This window comes from Struthio camelus, chromosome Z (assembly GCF_040807025.1).
Source record: "Struthio camelus isolate bStrCam1 chromosome Z, bStrCam1.hap1, whole genome shotgun sequence".
NCBI classification, from domain to species: domain Eukaryota; kingdom Metazoa; phylum Chordata; class Aves; order Struthioniformes; family Struthionidae; genus Struthio; species Struthio camelus.
In genome coordinates this window covers 79,601,767-79,625,647 of record NC_090982.1, presented here as the reverse complement: position 1 = coordinate 79,625,647, position 23,881 = coordinate 79,601,767, and the positions used below count along the sequence as shown (strand labels likewise).

Below are 23,881 nucleotides of genomic sequence, written 5' to 3'. Positions count from 1 at the left end.
GAATTTTAAATGAAATCATAGCCCTTCTGTCTTCAGTAAAGGTATATTTCACCTTACTCTGTAAGCTCTGAAAGTGGACAAAGAACAAAGGAAAACAAGTGTCAGAATAAAGACTCTGGAGTTGTAAACTTTCTTCTGCTACAGCCTTCCGTTAACATGTTGAATAAATCCTTGAATTTCTACTCCAGTTTCTTCATTTTCATGAAGATGGAACAGCAGCAATACATTTTAACTCACAAGATGAGGACAGAATTATGAGCAATTGCAAAGTACTCTGATATCTTTGAATGGAAGAACCTAGACTAGCACAACACATTATTCAACCTTTCAACTATATTTGAACTCTCTTCTAATTTCCACTTATAACTATTTTACTTAATGCTGGTGCTGGCTTAAAATCAGCTCGGGCTAAGGGTTGAAATAAAGACTGTATACAGAGTTTAGAGTTCAGTACAGATACATATACATCAGCTGCTTATACACATTTTCTGTTTGCACACACAGTACAGAAGTTACTACATCTCCTAGTCATATTTTAAAAAGCTGACCATTCAGTGAAGATTCAAGTATATTATTTTACCTCAGTAACCCTGTATGTTCTCATAAAGCACGAAATATTATTTAGAGACACACACACACAGCACCTTTCTAATTTTGTAATCACTGAAAGCAAAAACATGTATACAAACCAAAGTCTTGCAATCTGAGAAAAACATATAAACTAAAAAAGCTGAAATTTCCCATCACTTCCACAACACTCCACCCCTCACAATGAGGTGCATTTATTTGCATTTAATAACACTGCCCACATGCAATCATTTCACAGTTTACACAGAGTCCTATACAACATTATTACAACCTCAAGAACTCTTGGAATTATCAGAGTTTCTATATTCGCAAAACTTAACTGCATAGTTCTGACAATGTCCAGAAAGTAAAGTTCATGCCTCAGGTTGTTTTTATGGCTTATCTTCCCCAAAAGGAAAAAACTGCATGGGAAAGAACATAAAATGCTAGGTACAGTTTAATATCCACAATTTCATGTTTATGTATGCTTATCCAGATCACAAAAAAGTGATAACAAAAAATAAATCAATTTGACCTGTATAACCACGATACAACTGGGAAAAGGTCTATTTTCAGGATGGTCTCAGGGAAATCACTGAAACTAGTTACAGAAATTAAAGATGTGTGAAGGTGCCTTTCTATGATGATCGGACTAGAATTACTGGCTGGACAACAATAACAACAAGCCTAGAATTATATAGTTTCAGAATATAAATTCTTACATATTTGCAAGCATTTCAGTGAGATATACTAAAGTGGTCTCTTTCAAGACATTGAATACTACTTCTGTGGCTCTTAAGGCAATAACGTAAGGGTTGTCAGCTTCACTGAAATACATCAAAACCTAGGGCAAAATAAATGTAAAAATTTAAGCCACCATAAAAGTTCACAATAAAAAAGTGACAAGCAGCGAGGACATGCAAAAATTAAGATTTCAATACAAACATTACTCTGGTCACGCTGCATACGCTATATATATATGTATATATTATTTTATTATTATTTATTTTTTTTACAACATACAATTTAATAAAAAAGCAATAAATTAAACTCATGTATTACTGAAAAAGAGAAAACATCAAAAATACACAATGCATATTAACCCTGCAAAAGAAAGAGAACAAGCCACTGTAAACAGCTTTAAAATGCTTTTAGTGGTTTCACTGAGAGTCCCTCATTTGGGTATTTTTCATTTACATTATTGCATATTAATATAAACATGATATTAAACATAATGTAAACATGATATTAATGTAAAACTGTTCATGCTCAATTCCACATCTGCCATCAGCTGCACGGTTAACATTACCTACTTCATTATCCTGTCCCAGATTTTCAAATGTTTTCTTGAAAGGCACTGAACACCTTAATTCCTACTGAAATCCCTAACAAAAGTCATGGCAACCTGGGAAACATTGGGAATGATCTCTCCTGTTGATCTGCTGCCCTGTGCTCCTTTATAATCAGGAGGCTGACTGAATTTCTAAATTGGGAACCTCAGCTTAAGCGAGAAGATGCATGCAAAGCAGCAGCATAAATCAAGGCCATCTCCATTCCTGTACATATGTCATAGGCATAAATGATAATTCCATACACTTTAGCACAGAAATCTTTCACAACTCATTGAAAATGATACAAGTCAAACCTTTGCACTATTCAGCACTGACAGTTGAACATATGCCTCAGCCTAGCATTTTAGGGCCAACTTAAAATGACAAACTGAAATGTGTTTTTTCTTTTTTCCCCCTCAAATCAGAAATTTTAAAAAACAAATTCCAACACGTTTAACTTTCAAGACAGAAAATATGTACCTACCTTTGCATATTTGCACCCACTTATTCATCTCTACAGTCCCGCCCTTCCCATTCCCCCACCATAACCCGACCAAGCCCCAGTTTTGAAACTCAGCGATTCAAACTCGGGAGTCCATGATTACTAACTAGGAGACAGGATGTTTATTTTAAAATAAGATAAAGTTATGCTTAGCATAACAAATCCTCAGCCCTTGACAGTGGTTTCACCTTACTATAATGAATTGCTAATAAAGTGAGAATAAAAATACACACACCACTACACCCTGACAATATTTGGTTCACACAGGCACAAAATTAAGCAGAAACAATGCAGTTACTAGAACACAAACTTCTGCCCCTAGATTAACGTTACTATTTTAGAAGATGGTCCCCAACTTTTATAAAAGTAGTAGTCTTGTAATATGATTTGAATGGGCTAATATGCCTATTAACATAAGAACAAAGCTTCTTCTTCTATACACAGTGTTTATCAGAGGATCTGGGTTATGTTCAAACAAAAGCTTGACTGAATTGTTTCCTAATTATGAAAAGATAAAGTTGCTTTGTTTACGAAGGATAGATTTGCCATTTGGATACATTTCTGTCAAACAGAAATAGAAGCTAGAGAAATCTCAAGTAGCATGAGACAACCACATTACATTCATAGAAAGGGTAGTTTAATAATTCAAGCTTTATTTGGAGGCTTGCTTGCAACTGTAGAAAAGGTCAGACCTTATACGAATAAGGTATTAAAGTCTGCACATACAGTCTAAGGTAAAGATAAACAACAAGGCTCGTTTCTGCTGAACGTTAGCTGCTCAGTCTACAGAGTTAAGATTTTTTAATTAACACATTGATAACGATAAGATTTACTGAAAAAATTCTGCATAGAGATCAGTACATATGTATCAAGAGTTCAGCTGGAAATCAAACTCTCAACAGTGACCGCGTGAGAGAATTTTTACTGTTTTAAGAGATATTTGACTTTGAATTACACTTAGCAAACTTATGTTAAAGTTCTTATTGCTCTTTCCTCTACTTTTCCGATTTAATATTTTACCAGACTCTCATGCTTTCGGATTAAACATTTTCCATACTTTTTAATGGCAATCACATACACAGCCCATTGGTAATTTGGGGCCTGGACTGCACCACTCAGGAAACTGGTCATTACACCAACATGCACCTACTTCACATGTGCACAACTGGATGCAGAGATTCATATATCCTGTTGCTCTTGGACTGGTACATAGGCACTTGTAACTGTGCATATTCAAATACGTATACCTCCGCATGTCTATCTAGAATCAAAACAACTCTTATTAAAACACTGTTGTTAATATTTCACTGTCTTGTTTGAGACAAAGTAAAGATTCAGAGCTCGGTACAAGTAGGAATTCAGATCTCACTTATTAGTAGCTAACAGAAAACAAAAATATTCCACACCTGCAGAACACATGAAAAGAATGTTTTTGTAAAAAGCAAACTATGAGCCCATTCAGCAACATTTCCACATCACAAACTTTAACTTGAAGGGAAAACAAATACGGAAGTTCCTCGGCCTTCAGGGAGAATCACCTTTTTCTTCTAACCTATGCTCCACTGATCAAATTCACAGAAGTCTTAGTAGCACTAGCTTAATTTCATTAAGACCTTTTTGTCCCTTGTTCTAAGGGACAGAAGTGCAATTGTTTCTCTTGCAAACCCCTGCAACCTACCAATAGCACCCTCTCAAGTGTCTTTTGTTAGGAAAGACAGTATCGCAAGGGGTCATATACTAAGAGAAGGAACCATGGCACTAGACTACATCTAGGGATTTCACCTCCTACTAGGACTATTTTGGCCGCTCCCAGCATCTCTACCTCTTTTCCAGCTCTGACGCAAGAGCAGGAGAAAAGCTGTGCGATCTCACGCGCCAGTTCAGCTAACCACCGAACTGCCGACCAGCTGCATTCAAATATGGCATCACTGAGCCTAACCTTCACCAGGGCAATGCAGTGCAAACGCAAGAGAGGTACCTTTAACTGTGGGGGAAACATAACATAGGCATCAACTGGGCAAGTCTTACATTTATCATGAAAGAATTAACAGGTCCACACACATTTTAACCAAAATTCTGCAATTATTTTATCCTGTGCCTTCTTTACTTACTTTCACTTTAATATCAACATGATTTTGTTCCGAGTTATACCCTCAATTTAACTTTGATTCATTATTTCTAATAATATCAGTCTATTGTCCAAACACGGTAAGGACACATTAAGCAAGTTTAGATGGTCAGGGGAATTTCCCCGTCACCATTAAACAGAAAAGTGGTAGTCATAATCTTGTTTTAGATAAGAGTTTCAGCCAAACAAAGTATAACTTTAACGTTCCTGCTCTGAACCAAAAAAAAAAAAACAAAAAACCTATAAAATGATACAGAAGTGTCATTAGACAATATTGCAAAAACTTGTACTATTAAAATATGTAAGTAGTAATAGGTTATTCCAAAGAACCGTTACTCAATTTCAAGTTACAGAAGAGTAGAATAACAAGCACAAATAAAAACTAAGCTGTATGAATGGCTACTGTCTACCACTCAGCATGAACCTCTGCTGTCTGTGGCAGCTTACAGGAAAAATCTACACTACTCCATTTTCAGTTAAGGATGCAGCACAGTTTCTGCAAAAAGTGTTTACAATAATCTCAGCATGTTAAACATGAAATCAATTTGAAATGTGACAGCTTGCTTTTATTTGAACATAAGAATTTCAAAATAAACTTACTTGATTATGCCTACAACACTATGTGCCCACTAGAGCCTTTAGGGTGCACACAGATGAGCCATCTAACTCTAAGGCTGCAGTTCCACAGCCACCGCCAACCTTAAAAGAAAAGGTCAAAGCAGCCACAGGTCCAGACTCTACCTTGCTTACAGTTGCACAATCTTACCTTCTCTCCTGTACTAGGATTCATACCAGCAACAACCTTACTCAGGGGCGTAGATTAAAATGTTTGTGTTCTTTTTAAAACTCAGGTGGAAAGACTGTAAGCAAAAATTGGGTTGGAGGGAAAAGACACATATACACACACACACATGTATATTCACATAAAACTAACTTGTACACGCTATTGTATTCCATAGCTGAAAAACAGCCGTGTTCCTCAGAACCGTGCACCTCGTAAGTGCACAAAACTGTCTCGAACCCTCTTCATTAATGGGCACACGTCTCTGCAGAATATAGAGTGCCCTAAAAATGAAGTGTAGAACAGATGGCTTTTTTTAAAGCGTGATTTAAATATGTGGCACATGCACGGCTTGTGCTTTTCCTTGATTTTCCAGACGCTAATTGTTAAATAAGACTTCTGATGTACTCACAAATGCATGGAATTCAATAATCAGTCAAGTATTTAGACACAAAAGAGAAGTCAGCAGAATTTTAGATAGACAAAAATCAACTTACCAAAACTAGAATATCTTGCGTACAAAATACAGAGTCAGCGCTCTGAAGAAAAGGTTAGAATAATACAAGTGCCTGTGCGCACACAGAGGAAATTGTTTCCATTTCACACCTAAAAGCATAAATATCTTAAAATTGCACCATGTCTCTTATAAATAAAGCTAAATATCAATATGAAAATTGTTTGAGAAGTTTGATTTTTTTCCCTTTAATAGGCAATACACACCTTGGTCCCATCAATCTGACACTTTTTTTTTTTTTTTTTAAAAAAAACCTCCGCTATTGAATATTCAGTCACCTTTCACTTATCTCTGCATTTTGAGTTTGCCAGTTAGTTTTGTCTTTCTTTGCCAGCATTCCTTATTCCAAGCATTCTTCCTTAGCATAGTCTCATCAAAATTTTGTGAATGCACACCCCCACACTCTCCAATTTCAAAGACGGTGAGTATACATATCCTCCATACTTGAACATGTATCGTTAGGAGACTTTTAGAACCTTATCATATCAAACCAAATTAAAGTGACATTAAGACTGATATTCCATTTTCCTTAAGCTTGTTGTGACTAGACATTCTGTAGAAACCTCACCCCATTCAGGATTTTAATAAAGAGAGAAAATTAAGAAAAAGCTAAGTCTGCTATCTAGGAAAAAGATCTATTAGGTCTTGTCTGTACTAGAGAAATGTATCCTTCGAAGAATCAATTTAGTCTTTGCAATGCACTTGTAAAGTGTCACACGTTCACACACAAAAAGCATTGCAGATACTGTTACAACTAGTTTTCATTAAGTCTAAATGCTGTTTCAGTAGGGCTGCATTAATGCCAGCTCACTTACTGGTGTTATAGTCCTTACTAATCAAAGTCTTCTCACCATTTTCCCCACAGTGAACTCATGGCCCTTTGAAAATTGCCCAACTTCACCATTTCAGGGAACTCTGCCAGAAATCCGTGGGATAAATACCGAAACTGCAATACTTTCACAAAGCACAAGCAAGGACACAGAGCAAACCTGTATAAGCTGGAAAGGCTTATCAGCAGCGGACACTGTAGAGCTTAAACTGTTGAGTGAGAAGCAATTCAAATTCCTAGCCTAGAGAAAGGCTTACATCTACAGCAAGGCCTCCAAACTAGGATGAAAGTCTGAACTTCAAATTCAGGTTATCCAGTCAAAGACCTAGAAGCCAGAGTGAAAGGTAGGCTGTGCATCCTCTCTGCTGCTGGGAAAGGACAGAATGCCTAAACATCTTATTTAGGTCTGTTTTTGCAATCCATGCTGTAGTATATAGATAGTAGAAGCCCCAAACTTTTGTCAAAACCACTTTCCATCAGAAAAAACACTGCTGAAATTTCTGAAGAAAATCTTCTCTTTCAATGAAGATAATACTTTCATTTTGCATCAGAATAGTCTTCTGTGCCTGATCCATGAAATGACTGAAAGCCAAAGCAGAATTCAATTTAAGAGGTACTAAATGTCATTTTCTTTTCTACTCAAGTTTCATCATATTATTATGTTAGGGTCAATAAACAATATTTTCCCAATATTGCACCAACACTGGTTCTCTAACCACTAAAAATTCTGTTAAATTTTTGTATAAACCATTTATTTCACCAAAAGGTTTTTGAATCAAAACTAGAAAGACAGTGGGAAACTCCTTATGTAAATGAATCGCAATCAGAATTAGTTTTCTAGCATTGCTGAAATTTTTCCAAGACTCTTAATGCACCACTTTCACAGAGCGAGGCATACACATTCAGTGTTCTGGCATGATAAAACTAGATGAAAATTCACATTGTGGCAATGGAGACTACATCTCTATTAAACTTACAGAACAAAGAGCCAATCGAGTTTTAAATAAAAGATAAAGCACCACATGGTTACACTAGGAGTCCTGTGTCTGTCAGCAAGTCTGTTCCCAGCTGAGTGGGGTTCTGACAGATACTTTGGTATGCAAGTTCATTATATAGTCTAGCCACAGTCTCTGCCTCTCACACTACAGTTCTGTCAGGCCAATAAAAACAGCCAGACAAACATCTTGCACTGTAAGACCATCTCCCCCACATATCTGCTTTATTAATGTGTATCCAATGCAGCTTATCGTACAAAAATGTTAGAGTGAATTATTCTCCTGTTATCACAGACTTGACTTGGCTCTAGGCTTGATACTACAGTTGATTTTCAAACCAGCTTATTAAACATGAAACTCAGATGTTCATAGCGCTTAAAAAACAAATTAAAAACAAAAAAAGTTGCATTGGTAACAGGTCTGCCTCAAAAGATTGCAAACATGGAAGAACTATTGCCCATTACCCACAAACCCAGACAAGTTCTAGAAGCCTCACTCTACTTGAGATAAAATTGAGATTCAAGAACCTAAATCCCAAAGGGGAATAATAAACTTGAACAAACTTTAGGAGAAATATACCATAATACACTAGTACTAGTTCATACTTTCTCAATTCTAGTGGATATTCAACACTAGATGATTGACAAAGAGTGGGAAACGAGCAGCAAAGACAGCATTAGTATGAAGTGCTGTGTTCCAGATCATCAATGCTGGCACGGATCAGCGAAGCAGTCGCATCAGTTTAGAGCTTAGTCTCCTTAGCATAGGAGAATGATTTCATGTGCTGCTCTAAGGATTTAGATTGTGACTGGTTATTGCACTATTATCTGGACACGTCTACCTAAAAGGTGCAAAAGGCATTCTCTGAACACACCAGCTGCAAACCCCTCCTTACACTAGACTATACACATGGCTGGGATCAAGGTGGGCAAGGCAGATAGATGGTGCCTAGGGAGAAGGAGAGGAATGAGCAAATTCAGTAATGAATCACTTCAGCATCTTCCAACACAACTTAGACTACAGAGGCAATAAAAGGGGCATGGATCTTTCCTATTTAGCAGGGATATCAGAAGGTCCAAAGATAAAAGTCCAAAGAAACAATGTTGACAGAATGTCCGGAGCAGAAACTTCATGATGCCTCCTACAGCTCTCTTCATGTAATACAATACCATAACTACACTCAACAGAGGAGAGGACTGCTCATCCTCATTCATGCAACTCCCCAAAGAAACCCTAGGAAACCTTCTTTTGCAGAATTCTTTTTGTAGACTTCACTAAAAGCAGTAACAAGAAGACCCATCAACCGGCTGCAGAAGGGTCTCTTGAAACTTCCTGCCCTCCACACCCATTTCTCCTGAAGAAAAAGCATCTTCCTTCCAATGACAAGTAGCCAGCTTTACTTTGATAAACTATACACGAAATTCCCAAATACACAAAATATAGGTAACACTGACACAATTATAGTCCATTTACACATTCTCCATACTGAATCAGCCTACAGTAAATAAACAACATAACCCTTTCAAAAATAACCTATAGCACTGAAACACAGATCCTCATTATGAAATAGTTCAGAAGAAACACTTCAAAGATAGTTATACCAATTACATACCAGGAAAATTCAGACAATATGCATATCACATTGTCTTCCTGACTAGAAAAGGAAAATAATTTGCCCAGAAAATGCAGTTTTACTTCACCTAGCAGCAAAGACTGAAGTTTGCAACTCTATATATAACCCCACAGATTCTTCTTGAGTGTTCAGTATGAACTTCTGGCAGACTTACTTATCTTCCATAAACCTCCAGATTTCAGAAGTCCCATAAAAGTAAAACTCTTGACACTGAAAGAAAGAGAAAGCATCAGAACACCTTAAGGAATGCAGGCTTGTTAAGAAGAGGGGTGCAGAATCAGCCACCCTGTATATTAGCTCACAAGCACTCTTTTGGTTGCTCTTGAGTCTGAAAGATTTACTGGAGACAAAATATCACTGATTCAGCATGCCCATAATAATTTTATGTCAAACCTGTGAACTACAAAGCAAAGCTCCTGAAATGCAAGATTTACCAGAATTTTATCTATTTTCAAGCAGCAGCAGAAAATAATGACTCTTTCAATAGGCTATAAATTGCAGAACTTTCCTTTCATATGGCTTTTATGAAATATTAGCTAAGAATCAATTTTAGTGTCTACAAAGAGATAAGTGAAAAACAGACACACCGATGGAAAAGAGCTGCAAATCACCTCCAAGAGGGATAGACGAAGATAAAGGCTGAATCCAACTAAATATCCAGAGATAGCATTTAGCAACTCTAAATTAATAGCAAAGTTTTTCTGTATTTTCTTTCAGGGTGTTTTCAGCCACATGTTTATTTTCTCATGCACCCTAAATAAAACTCTCAAATGTGAAACACAAATATGTGACTTACTAGATGCATTAAATGAAAAATAAATGCATTGCAGATCAGGCTCCCAAACTTCTGACTAGCTTATTAGTGGTATTTAAGAGATAAAACTCATTCTGCGGAGGAGAAAATCCTAGCTCTGTCGTGAGAATCATCATTAGCATAGACTTGAGATACCAGAAGTTATACAGTTACTAACACAGATTCAAGTACATGATGCTTTTCCTCTCCAAATTTAATCTATTCACACCACCGTGATGTCCTAAAACAGCTGCCAAAGGAACATCTGCAACAGTGACCCACATCCTCCCTGGCTGATAACAAAGCAAGACTGAATAGGACTACTAATGAGAAGAACTGACAAACATCTTGCCATGGTGAAAGTCTAAACGGCCATTTAAAAAAAAAAATCACACCATAATTTGTCTGCTCTTTAAAAAACTTGCATTTGACGAATTAGACCAAATCAATTGACGATCACAGGGAAAAAGCAGCACGTAGTGACTCCTCAACAATAAACTAGACCTTGGGATCTCTGTAACAAGCACGTGTAAGCTGTGATTGTGTCCAGGTTAGAAATTAAAAGGTCTCTAAAAATCATTAGAGGATCTTTAAAAATTTTTATCCTTCAAAAATGATACAGTAGAGAAAAGTAACTAGTGAACCAAGACAGATCTTTTTTTATGAACAGAATTACGTTGTGAGGGTTACTTGAGAGCCAGAAGGTTTCTGATAGTCCTCTGTCTCCTGCAGATGGCCCAGGAGAACCTTGATCAACCTCTAGCGCATTCATTGTTCAATCAGAACAATGGAATCACACTGCCGTTAGATCATTTGAACTGTTCTGCGACTCCTTCCAGAAAAAGGACTGCAATATACAACATGATTTTTGCCTACATGAGGCAACTTTGATATAAATAGTTCATTAAAATCGGTTAGAATTCATGGTCTGTGCATAAATCCCCAGACATCACAGCAGATGTAACTAAATCAGTGTATCAAGATGGGTTTCTGGGGAAATTAAGAAGCTTTCTGGGGTAAGCAAGTCTAGTCCCACACTATCCGAGATAATACCATACAATCCTCTCCATAATCAAACTCCATCCTGGAGACCAGTTTATATTTCTTGTTCTCCTAACTTTCCTCTTCAGGTAAGTAGAAACATTTTTTTCAAATTTTTAATTTCCCCTCTGTTCATGGAACAAATTTGTTCAGTAGATTTATTGGCAGGTTAAAGTGAAGAGCATTGGTATGTTAACCACAGTTATTTGCACTGAAATGGAGCGGTAAGGCCTCACAGGACCTGTCCAGTTGCCTGAAGTGACAGATGGACATCAAGAACTGTATTCACTTGGGTCTTACTTAGCACTGTTAAGAATAACATTATTAAAAGCAACCAAGAACCTTTCACCAACATGCCAAAAAAATAATATTTATAGTAACCAAAAAGTTCTCCCTAAAAATAACAAAATATGAAGAAATCTACAAAAGAAAAACTGAACAGTATCAACAGGGGAGTTCGTGTACCAGGCAGGCCATTAAGTGCTTTGCTCACATTTTTACATAATTACTGAAGGATAATTCTACCCTTAGAAGTAACTAATTAAAGCAGCACCCTTTTCTTTCTGTATCCTGCTCCCTGGGTACATTCAAAGTTAGACCGGCCAACTATTGTGAGCACAGAACGTTTTTTCTACTTCTGCTATTCTTACAATTGTGCAACATGAACCATATTCCATTCTTCTTTGATGCTTCATAAACAATTCCATTGTGCCATACCTTAATGTGCACAAATCTGCTGAAACCAATGTCTACAGGAGGATTACTAAATGCCCATATTGTACTCAAAAGCCTCATTTACAGGGCCTCAGAAGCCTGCAAGATGCCATCTCTACTTTCAAATTCCAAGTTGAGTTTATAAAACTACTAGTTGGGAAAAATCTCATTTTACTAACAAGGAATTAAAACACGCAGAAGTCAAATGTCAAACTTTCACAATTTTTAGACTTCCGCACAGTAACACTAAGTAGTTCAGATGGTAAATATGTGCCTTCATTTATCAAAACGTATGCTAAACTACTAAAAATGAACCAGTGCAGTGATAACAGGAAGCCCAGATGACTGCAAACCACGGAAAGAGATGCATTGCTAGATCGATCATATTTGAACCTTGCTGGAAGTAGATGAATCCAGAAGCAATAGTCTCGGTCTAACGATTAAATCTAAACATAATCATCTGGCAGGCTTAAAATCATAGTGTAGGATGCCATCACAGCACGCCGACTGTTTCCTAGCTGCACCTGCTCTGGCACTGGGCAAGATGTAGTTCATTGTAAACAACGCCACTTTTTGATTTCCTGATTCCTTGAGCCAAGAGGGTTTGAGTAAGTTTTGAGAGTCGCAATTGTTTGATCCAATTTTATTCTTGATACTTGGGATATACATCCTTCAGCTGGCTCATTTTTAAATCACTTCAGTACTTAAAGTGTCACACTTTATGCATAATCTGACACCAGAGTCATAGTTTGAATATTTCAGTTCTATTACTTTCATTCTGCACCAGTTAATCATATATTATTTAAAGGTAAAATGTTAATCTTCTGATGTTAAAAATCATCATACTTTACCTTTTTATGGCCATATATTAAAATAAGGATACTTGCCAATTACCTGAAGCCTTCGTTTCAGCATTCAAATAAGAAGTTGACAAGAGGTCAGCTCAGAATCTCTGCAGTACAGCAGTCTGCTCTGCATGCCAGAGGCTCTCTTTAAATTTCCCTGTACTCCACAGCTGAAGTTAGGTAGCACAGCTCATCAACTGCTATCCTATTGCAGTTGGTCCTATTTTAATCCCGAGTAAAACGTTTTACCCAAAAGCACCTTGCTCCAAACTGCTTACTGTAAGCATGGTTGCAGGCTCAAAACTGTAATAGAAATATACTCCAAATAGCCAAAGGTTCTCTGTGAGGTAATGAAAATGATTTTTTTGTTTTGTTTTAATATTGCTCGTCTTAAAATACAGTTCTACTGTTGAGTTGTTAGGGTTCCCCCCCATCCAGAATGAAGTTGTACGCTGCAAGCACTTCCCAGCAGGGATTTTGTCTCTACACTTGTCTGCAAAGCAAATAGTAAATTGTTAATCATCTATAATTAAAGATACCATAAGCCCAGAACCCAGAGTGTATCGCCAGTTTGCTCACATGGCCCTTTATGCATAAAATATGCCTTTTCATTTCAGTCCAAGTACCCTTCTGCTTTTAGTCTCTCCTTAAAACCTTCTCCTATGATATCCCCAAGAGGAGAGGCATTTTTTAGACAAAACACAGGGAAAATGAAAAAAAAAAAAATCTGTGTGACTTCTCTCAGGCTTTTGCTTGACCCTATCATTCTGGTTTATTTAAGGTTTTCAAAGTCATACAACTTTTCTCTTGCTGAAGGCTAAGGGTGTCCCTGAAATGGCAGAAACAAGCATGATGTATACATTTAACTTTTGATGTCAGCAAGGGCTACGCCCTCGCATTTTTAGGTAGGTAAATCAGAGAAAAGAATGGAGCCACCCAATGCCACATTCAATGAGTCAGTAAAAGCACAGAACTGAATTCAAAATTTGCTGGATTCCCATGCTCACGCATATGAGCCATGTCTAGCTTTTAAGCAACATCCTATACATCTTGATATTTACTTGTTTCCAGCACCACAACTGCATACTGTAAGGCTGAACTAGTCTGCTCTACAGCTCACGCTCTTCTTACAACCATAAGCAAATCGTCCCAAGATAAAGTTCACACAGAACAAGACGTGAAGCATTCATTTCATTTTCAAAAAGGAAAAGCATCACTGTTTTTTTTTTTTTTTTTTTTAAACTTAGTCATTTCCTCATTCAGAATTGCAATTACTGGCACTATCTCATAGGTTTCTGATGCTCTGCTTCCACTGATAACTTCAGGCCAAAGCAAAACAGATACATACATCAACCAGCTTCCCCATTTAGTTAGCTAGTGCTCATATACTTCTACTTGTTTGCAGAGTTACAAAATTAGAAGAAAAAAAAAAGTTATTTTCAAACGTAGAACTAACAACCTGACAACGTACAACACCAAATGCATTTCTGCTGACAAGCACTGTTATCTAGAAACAAACTTCCCCCCTTCCTGAACCTCCTGTACAGTGATGGTCAGCTGCTAGGAAAGTCAATCCACAGACCACTGGCCTAGTCTGGCAACTTGCCATGCAAGGTTCCATGCACCACATGTGAGGCAATCTCAAGGTTACAATCTTCTAGTTTCACATAATCTTTAGTTTTCACTACCTTTAGTTTCAGAAGACTCTTCCTTCTTCACAGGGAGGATACAGTTTCCCACCTTTCATAAACAAGGTATTTGTTACAATATTTGGAAGTGACTAGCTGGGGTGAAAGCTAAGTTCCACTTCTTACAGATTATTTAGAATACAACAAACTATATCTAAAAAGTGCAGATATGCTTTTTTATTTCCTTTGCAGTTCAGGAAAGGGGGGAGGGAAAAGCATCTCTGATTTGTATATTAAAGCACAAGCATCTGTCCTACTGATGATATTCTAGGGAAGCACATTAGCATAAAATTTAACGATGTCAAATAAGTGGATGTGAAATAGGGACTGCGTAAAGACACTATTTCCAAGCCTGACAGAAACATCACTGTTTAGAAATGCAAATGAAACCATTATGTTCAATAATTATATGAAAATATGAACAGTTCAGCATGTTTTCCAGCCCTGATGGCGGTTAATGGGATGTACGCTTATGTAAATAACTACTATTAAAGCTAATGCTGAAAAAAACTAATAAATTCATACTAAAGCAACTGATTTAGTACGCTTTTAAACCCCAGCAGTGCTCACTTATTAGAAAGGAGTGCATTCTTATGTTTAGAACTCATTACTGTTACAAGTCACTGCAACTCCATCAATTACCATGCATTAATGAAAATGGGACACATACAAAAAAAAATTATTGCCTCTCAGCAGTTTTCTTTAAAGACAAAATATAGGGGTATTACCATCATGGGGCCTGGAGGGGAACTTATCAGCAACATAATCTTTATTACTACAACTGTACTCCCTGTGCTATAACCCTGGGGTATTTTTTGTCCCAAGAAGGGATTAACCTTTATGTAAAACTGTTGGCATATATGCAGAAAAAGTGGCCATTCTGCCACCGGTAGAAATTGAAGTTTATCACAATTAAAAATACTTTTATATATAGATAGATGCATATATATTTGTGCGTGTGTATGTACATATATATGTATACACACACACATATACTAGCATATGAACTAAAAAAAATGTAGATGCAGAATGAAAAATTACAATTTCTGAAACTAGAATGAGGAACCATTATGCAAATGGAATTAAGTGAAAAGGGTATATACACGGTAGTATTATATGAAGCTCTGGTATTTAGATAAATTCTATCCGGTTTTACATTTACACTTTTAATGACCTCCTAGAGAGCCACAGAATTAAGACTTCAGGGACGTTATTCATTCTTCTTTGGCTGTTTGCTCCAGTTCCTTGGCACTATTTGAAAAATTCTTATCTTGGGTTAAACATCACAATTGATGCTGGAAACAAAACCAACACAATGCTGTCAAAGCAGTGAATCCCTCCAGAAATTAAAAGTCAAGATTTACTCAACGTCTAAAGCTCTAGAACTAGCCCACTTCTATATTCTGAGCAGTCTCTGAAAATGTGATGAATGTGACATCTACTTGATCTTAAGTTTAACAAAGCTGAAAATGCCTTTATAGCAGTTTGCATGACTGACACCATTTAAAGTTAAGGATGGTTCTGAACAACTTTACAAAAGACCACGTACAAAGGACTAATGATACCTTAAAAAAGACCAAATGATGGCTATGTCAGCTATACGTCCATGCTCAGCTACTGTGTAACTCAGGTCCAAGGCTGTATTCTGCCACCAAAGGTCACAGGATAGACTTTTGATTCATCTGACCATAAAAGCATTGTCAATAAGAGCTATGAAATCTTATAATAATAGAACAAAGGAAAGCAATTTGTTAAGTTTATGTAGGACAAAGTTAATGTAGGACAGCGTCCGGTATAGTAGCCAAAGTTAAATAAATGTTGTGCTTAAGTGCGATACACTCTCCACAGTATAAGGCAAAATGAAAGGCTACCTCAATCTGAAAAATTTACCCTCTGAAAAACAGATAGCAAGACTAGGCTTGCAGAGAGCCAGCGCCTGACAGCATACAATAGCAAGCTAACACATGTGATGACAGTCATTATGACAAACATTCAGGGCTGCTGGGGGTGGGGAGGAAAAACAAAATTATCCAATTGCTTTCACTAAGCCTCTATTAAGAGAGGTATGAAGTGTTTTGCTATCTAGACCGTTAAAACTATTTCATGAGCGAAGGCCATTCTAAGGTTAAAAACAGTAAGACAAATTTGCTACTGATTAATAATAAAGCCATTCATTTTATTCTTCAAATCTAAAGTAATTACAAGCCAGAGTATGGCAAATGGATTTAGCCGATGCCATTACGTCAGAAGAATCCTTTAAAGACGACCAGTAATTTAAAAGACTAAACTGAATAATGAACTCTCCTGAACAACAATTATTATGAGATTGATTTATTGAAAGTGTATTTAATCATGCAAGAAATGTTTAAACTTTCCAAAATAGTTCAGGGAGACAGAGAAGCCAATAGCAGAGTCAGGCCAACGTCCTCATTATAGTCGAGAAGCTGAAACAGATGGAGAATTCATTTAGTTTGGAAGGATAAAGTACATCAATTTCTCTGAATCCACATTTCTAGTCAAGTTGTTACAGTACCAGCTTCAACAATTAATGATCTCATTTTCCCATTTGTGCCTCCTTTTAAGAGATCTCAGTCTTTGTTTCCAAATGAGCCCAAATGTCATAAAGGAAAAATTGAACTCAAAAATAAATAAATAAATAAATAAATAAATAAAAGAAGTCACTCTGAAAGCTCACATATCTAAAGCCCAATGTTTCTGCAATGTTCACAAAAGTACAGGCAAAATTTAGTCAGGCAAATAACTTGGCCAGTTTGAGCGCCCTCCCAAAGCGGGGGGAAAAGGGGGAGGGGGGCTCCACACAGAGAAATACATTTTACCTGATCTACTTAACGTTTTTCTTTAGAGTAACTGATACTGATAGAAGCGATTAGAAATCTAGCTTCTCCCATGGCAGTGACATCTCTCTCCTGTTTGGATCTCCCCTGCTAAGTTCAGACACGACCAACTCATCATCATATGCAGTGTCAAGATCCAAACCGGAGATAGTATAGACAGTATCATGTCTGTGCTCAAGATATCATTCATGTTCCCAAGCGAGAAGACATGTTATCTGTGAAGTGTATAGCATAAAATCGGTATCAATTACCTCACAGAGCAGAACTCTAGTTCTTCAGCTAGCAAGACCGCAGCTCAGAAACATCAAGTCTCTAGCATCAGGAACAGATCACCTTAGAATAAAAATGTCTGAAGAGATGAGATCTGTGCAGACGAGACATGCCACTAGACCTCAACACTCACCCTACTGGGCCCTGAAAACTCTATGCCACAACTGTTGGCTAGAGCATGTTTTCTCCTCTTCTATCAGCAACACACAACACTTCCCAGCATGAACCACAATGCCAGCAACTCTTTCTCTTATCCCACAACTGTACTTCTGTATCGATAGTATCATCTCACAAAACCCTGCATCTCTAAGTCCGAACTTTTAGGGCAAAAAGCCTATACAGCTCTTACTCGACAGAGACAAGGTAGACTGTTTAAATGCCTTCTGTTGATTCCACATAACTCCATGACATAGACAACATGGTTGGCTTACGCTCTAAAGCACTAGCTAGGATTAAACTAACACAAAGCTGAGCTTTAAGCGAATCTGTAGTCATTGATCCATTTGAACGCTCAACATTACAATATGTTTCACTTTGTTTTAGTTTAAAAGTTGATAAAAATTCAAAATATCTTATTTATCCAATAGTCTTTGACCGATTCTTTTACATTTAAGAAGTTCTTAACTACATACATTATTTAGCCAATAATGCTGTTACACCCTAGCATATAAATATTCAGGGACTTTTTAATAAGTTCAGCTTCTACTCAATAGACCATAATGGTTGCTTAGAAACATTTATTAGTTGGAGACCTATAATATCAGCAAGGGAAACACCTTCAAAGAGTGAAGCAGTTGGATAAAATGAAAGAAAAGAGCAAAACACTAACTTGTCATTTTCCTTACATGCCCTCAAACAAATTATAATACACGACAACACATGCATCCGTATATATGCATGCATCCATACATGAAAAACAGGAAGGGAAAAACTGAATACTATAAACTGGGGGAACTAAACTGAGAAAAAGACAACAAGAACGATAGCAATTCCCAACCCTCGGTTTTTATCTTGTCATTATTAAGCCTACAGAAACTGTAGCAAAAAAGAAAACTGGCACTAGATTGCTCTGGGGAAGCATCCTGCGGTACAATCTGTAACAGTCAATGGGCAAAACTGACTTTTACTTAACGACAGCAACGAAAAACATACACACATCACTATAAGAAGAACTTCAGAGTAAGATACAGCATTAGAAATTTCTTCAGGCTTTGCTAACTGCGTAAGAACCAAGACCAACCTTTTCAAAAACTGGTAACCAAAGTTAAACTCTTAAATTGTTACTGAGTTTTAAATAAGCAGCTTGACTGAAAAATCACCGGGAGTGAGTTTCCTGCAGGTGACAAACTCTACTCTTTATATTGCAAACTTTTCCTCTTGTCGCTCATCTCTTCAAGAGGCCAGATTTAGCAAAACGTCATATTAAAGATTTAGAGCATGAACTTTATTAACTTTGTGGCGGGTCATGCACGGCAGGGATCCAACTTTCACATATACATGTTCAATTATACTATTAATTTCTACATTCCATTTCTATATGACATTATGTGTTATTATTGTAAGTTCAGACTAACTGTCTGTTTGCAAACAGCAGCACTGAGCATGTATTATCGTATAATAAGGACCATATATGTCAAAAAGCACATTGTCACAGACTTTCTGTGCAAGATCCTATTGTTTTGGTTTTTCATCCGTGGTGTTTTTTGCAGAATCAGATTAAGAAAGAAAAGTACATGGAGTAAAAGTTTATTTCTCCTCCAATTTTCAGAAAAGTAAATTCAATGTTATATAGAAAGATAAGCATTCTATAGAACAAATCAAGAAACTCTAGTCTGATCCATGCTTTTCTGCCATTTTGTTCTGTGGCACTGTATGTCTTAACTACTTTTCTTCTGTAAAATAACACTAATTCTGCACTAACAAGAAAAGGAAGAAAAGGATGGAATACATAAGTAGCACTGATTTATTCAGTATATGCAAGAGCAACATAAGTTCACAGTATTACAGTAAAACTAAAAACAATTTTTAAGACTTCAGTCAGTATCATCAGCTAACAATATCAACAGATGAACTGTTCAAAACTAATTTTCATGTTAACTGTATGCAGAATCAAGTAATTAAGTCATCCTAAGTAGTTACATTAAGGACGCATGTAAACAATGTCTGTAATCATTTTTAGACTAGCCAAGTAAATCTCACGGGATTTGTTGTTTGAACTTGGCTGGTCCTTCAAATCAACAGATCATATTCAATCAGAAAAAAATTTTTACCAAAAAGCTTAAGGAATGCAAGTATATTCTAAATATAAATCAAAACAGAAGTTCAGCAGGGCTGATGAGTGGAGATTTATGTAAAGAAAAAAAAATTTTGCAGTAAACAGAATCTCTTCTTCCTTTTACCTAAACTGATAATTTGGACAAGGAAATACTACTTCAAAACACCTTCCTTCATATAGCTTAGAACTTAACAACAAAGGTTTTTTTTAGAAGTTGCATCTTCCCCAAATAATAAATCTTCAGAGAATGTTCAGGCTGGTTTTGCCTCTTCATTTATGCAATAAAATCAAATTTGGAGAAAAAATCCTTAATGGTGATAACAAGAAAGACTAAAGACCATACGAACATTTCTTCGGCCTTTGCAATAACAGAAGTCTTGGTTTCTTAATAATCCCATTATTATCCTTTTCTTTACTAAGATCTCTATATTGACAGTTTGGGGGCATCTTAAGACATAATTCCTTGTTTCTTAAATCAAGTCATAGTGGGACCTATATTGATAATAGGTGCTTGAAAATATGCCAGAAAGAATGAAAGCCAGAAGCTTTTTTCATAACAGCTCCTAAGCACAAGTGGAAGGAGGGACAGTGCATTAGCCTATAAGCACAATGTGGAGCACTGTGCTTCTCCGTTCTTCTGAAAATGCACGTGAAACATGCAAAAAACTTAGACAGACACTGAAGTTTCAAGTCAAACACTCCAAAGAAAATGCCAGTATTCAGACTGCCTCTAAAACCACAGTGCAGCCACCCAACAGGCATCCATTACGATCTGGGGATACAGAAGCAAGTAATAGACTTATTAAGAGAGGATACTGGAAAGATAGGGAGGTAGATTACACATGGTGAGCTCTGCCACGATCTCACTCCTGAATTCAGTTTCAAAGCTTGGAGAGCACTACTGTACACTGAACAGACACATCTGTTTTTATCAGATGTCTCTCAATCTTTCAACAGTCCTTAGACAGCCTGCCTTCGCCCTGTCTCTTCCTTAACACTGACCCCTCATCCAAATACCTTCTGCTAAACTCATCAACCACATGCTTCACTTCTTTCACATAATCCAAATCCAGCTCAACCTTTCCCCCCCCCCCACTCCCAAGTCTTTTCTTTCAGCCAAGCTCTACTTCTCACTTCCACAGTTCAGCCTCTATTTACACTTTCCCCTCAGATTCCTGCTTAGCCTTCCATACCAGAAGATTCAGCGTTTCACCACTTTCTCATTCTCGTGTCTAAAAGATCCTCATATCTGCCCATCCCAGCTTCCACTTTTTTCTCTTTTGTCACCATTCAGCCCAAAACACTTTCCCTTTCTCTGTTTGATCCCAAAACTCTTTGATCTCTCTATTCTCTCTCCTCCACAGGTCCATTTTCATCCCTGCTGCATTTGAATCAGGCCACCTCTTCCAGACGTGCAAGTCCACAAACACAACACAGGCAGGACGCAGTTATTTCAGCGTCCAGAAGAATCCAGAGCAGTCACAAGCCAAAGTTGCGACACAGGACATAGGGAAGAGAACGTTTTCATTGTGGATTGTGTTAAAAGAATAAGAGCACGCGTTACAGAATTTTTTCCAGAGTTTTTATAAGTTTGGTCTACTTGGGTGGATTTTAGTAAGAACATCAAAAGGCATAATCACTGCACCCACACTTTCACACCACTAAAGGTCTCATCTCCAAAGAACAGCAACACTAGAACTTCTCAAAACAAATAAACAAAAAAAAGCACTGTAAGAGTTTATCACAGATAAAATAAAGAGTTAATCCTCTCTTTTGTTCTTGGAAGTAACTGAGACACTTTAGCTCAAGCTGGATTTGTTTCGAGTTTTGGGGGGTTTTTTTGTTTTTTTTTTGTTTTCTTTTTTTTAAGTTAGTTTGAAGTGGACTCTCAAGATGAAAAGCTAAGCCAAAATAGCTACTTTTGAACGAGTATAAGGAGGTATTGTGACAGGCCTAAAGATACTGCATTAAGGAAAAGGAGTAGATCAGATGACTACTTGAAATCCTTTTTTTTTCCTCTTTAATTCTGTGATAATAAGTACTTGGCATTCCTAACAATGGGCTGGCCTAGTTAAGATTCACACTGTGCTCATCAGGACTGTCCTTTATCAACTGTATGCCCTAGTAAGAACTACTCAAATCTGTTTCAAAGTTTCAATCTCAAAGAAGAAAATGACTGACTACATGTTTTTGTGAAATTTTAGTTGTTGTTCCCTACCCAGACAGCACTGATCAATTTAAAGCATATGTAAGCTTTGGCTGCAGATATGTACTATCCTTTTTTCAGTAATGTACAATTACACAAAACCCTACAGTGAGACCACTGCACACTATCTATTTCACCTCCTCATGCTTCTGCTCTAGTTTAATAAAATACCTAAATTCAACTGGATGGGTCCATATAGCTTCTCAAGAAACAAACCACAACAAAATGAGGAAATTCTGCTTCCAAAGCAAGGATTTCAAGCACAAAGTGTATCCTTGCTGCAAGAGTCTTAAGACCAAACAAAGAAAAACATTTTTACACAGACACACGCTCCCAATGTTATTCAAATTAGACCTCTACCAAGTTGAAATTACACTTTGCTGGATATTTGCACTCATTATGTCAAAAGCACTGATTTATTATTGTAGGATAATTTTAAATACTGGACTAGATAAAGTAGTTTTACAGAAAATTAATTGCACTAGCTTTCTATGGAAAAAACACAGAGGTAGGTGGAATTGATTTTACCAGACTTGATGGGTTTTCCTTATGCTATTACATTCCTGATAACTCACTTGCAAATGATATCCGTACATTTCAGGAGAATTTAAAATTACCAGAATCTACATTCAGCTTCGGAAAGTGTACTGTTCCTCGGCTCTGGAACAAGCTTCAGGAGATCAGTAATTACCTGATCAGAAGTACGTGAAGAATCTTGAAACATTGATGTATGATAGGTAAGTACTCCTACATTTAAAAGTATACTGTTTTAAATTATATCCTTGTTTTATATTTCTACATTTTAGAGAATCTTATGAAGTGTAAAACTGCATGCATTAACCTTCTGCCATTCCTACCAGACTTCTCCTGAGAAAGTATTCATGCTTACGCATGTCTATTTCTGATAAAGAAGGGAAAAAAAAAAAAAAAGTAAGCATGGTTACTTCCCAGCAGCCAAATAAGCCTCAGATGAGTTAGTGAAAGCTTTACGTACATATATTAAGAAAAAAATTATCAATCAGGAACATACATCCCACCTACATTCATAAGCTGACTGAATTTGCACTGTAATATACAATAAAATCCTGACTTCAGTGAAGTTGATGCAAAAAAGAGTTGTAGTTGCATCTGATGGCTCTTAAATACATCACAATAAATATTTTCCAGGAACTATTCCATACCCAGCTAAGCTTGTTGATGTGTATATTATTTAGTACAAATAGCAGACCAAGTTCTTTCTATCAATATTAATGCCACTGTGCTACAAGGGATCTCCTGGGTCATCAAGGGCAATCCTCTGGTCAGAGGCAAAACATCACTGAATCCCTTTCACAGACTAACTAAGCTCTATTAAAAAAAAAGAAACAAACAAAAAAATCCCAGCTTCTCCTTAAAACCTTCTAGTGTTCACAAGCTTTGAAATATGATTGCTCTAATTTTCAGGAATCTTCCTCTAACTTCACATTTAAGTCTGCAGACTGTCTATCTCCACTTATTTCTCTTCCAAAACTGGCCTATAGCTTGAAGAGTTCCTTTTTGTCTCAGCATTGTCTCTGTCCCTATTCACTCCATTACCATCTCAGTCTTCTATATGGCCCAGTCACTGTTTTAAAAATACCACACACAAACACACACGCTTTAGTCCCTTCTCATGAAACAAAAAAATGGGTTCTCCATTCCACCCATCACATTGAGTAGTCCTTCCCCACAACTTCTCACTGAATTCATTTTTTCTTGAACAAGGATAAGGCAAGACTGAACACAGTACAGCACATAAGGTTTCATCAAGGCTTTCTAAAATAGCATTAGCATCTTCCCTACTTGAAATAACTGCTCCAGATAAATCACAACACATTTGCCTTTACTGTAGTTGCAACAATCTCATACCTCACTGTAATCAACTGCTATCCTTCT

At 36.9% G+C, this 23,881-nt stretch overlaps 1 protein-coding gene across 10 annotated transcripts in view; it reads right to left on the bottom strand.

Moving 5' to 3' along the window:
- Positions 1 to 23,881, bottom strand: part of LOC104152006 (protein hinderin-like) — a 173,707-nt gene that overhangs the window by 130,404 nt on the left and 19,422 nt on the right. The window lies entirely within an intron of this gene.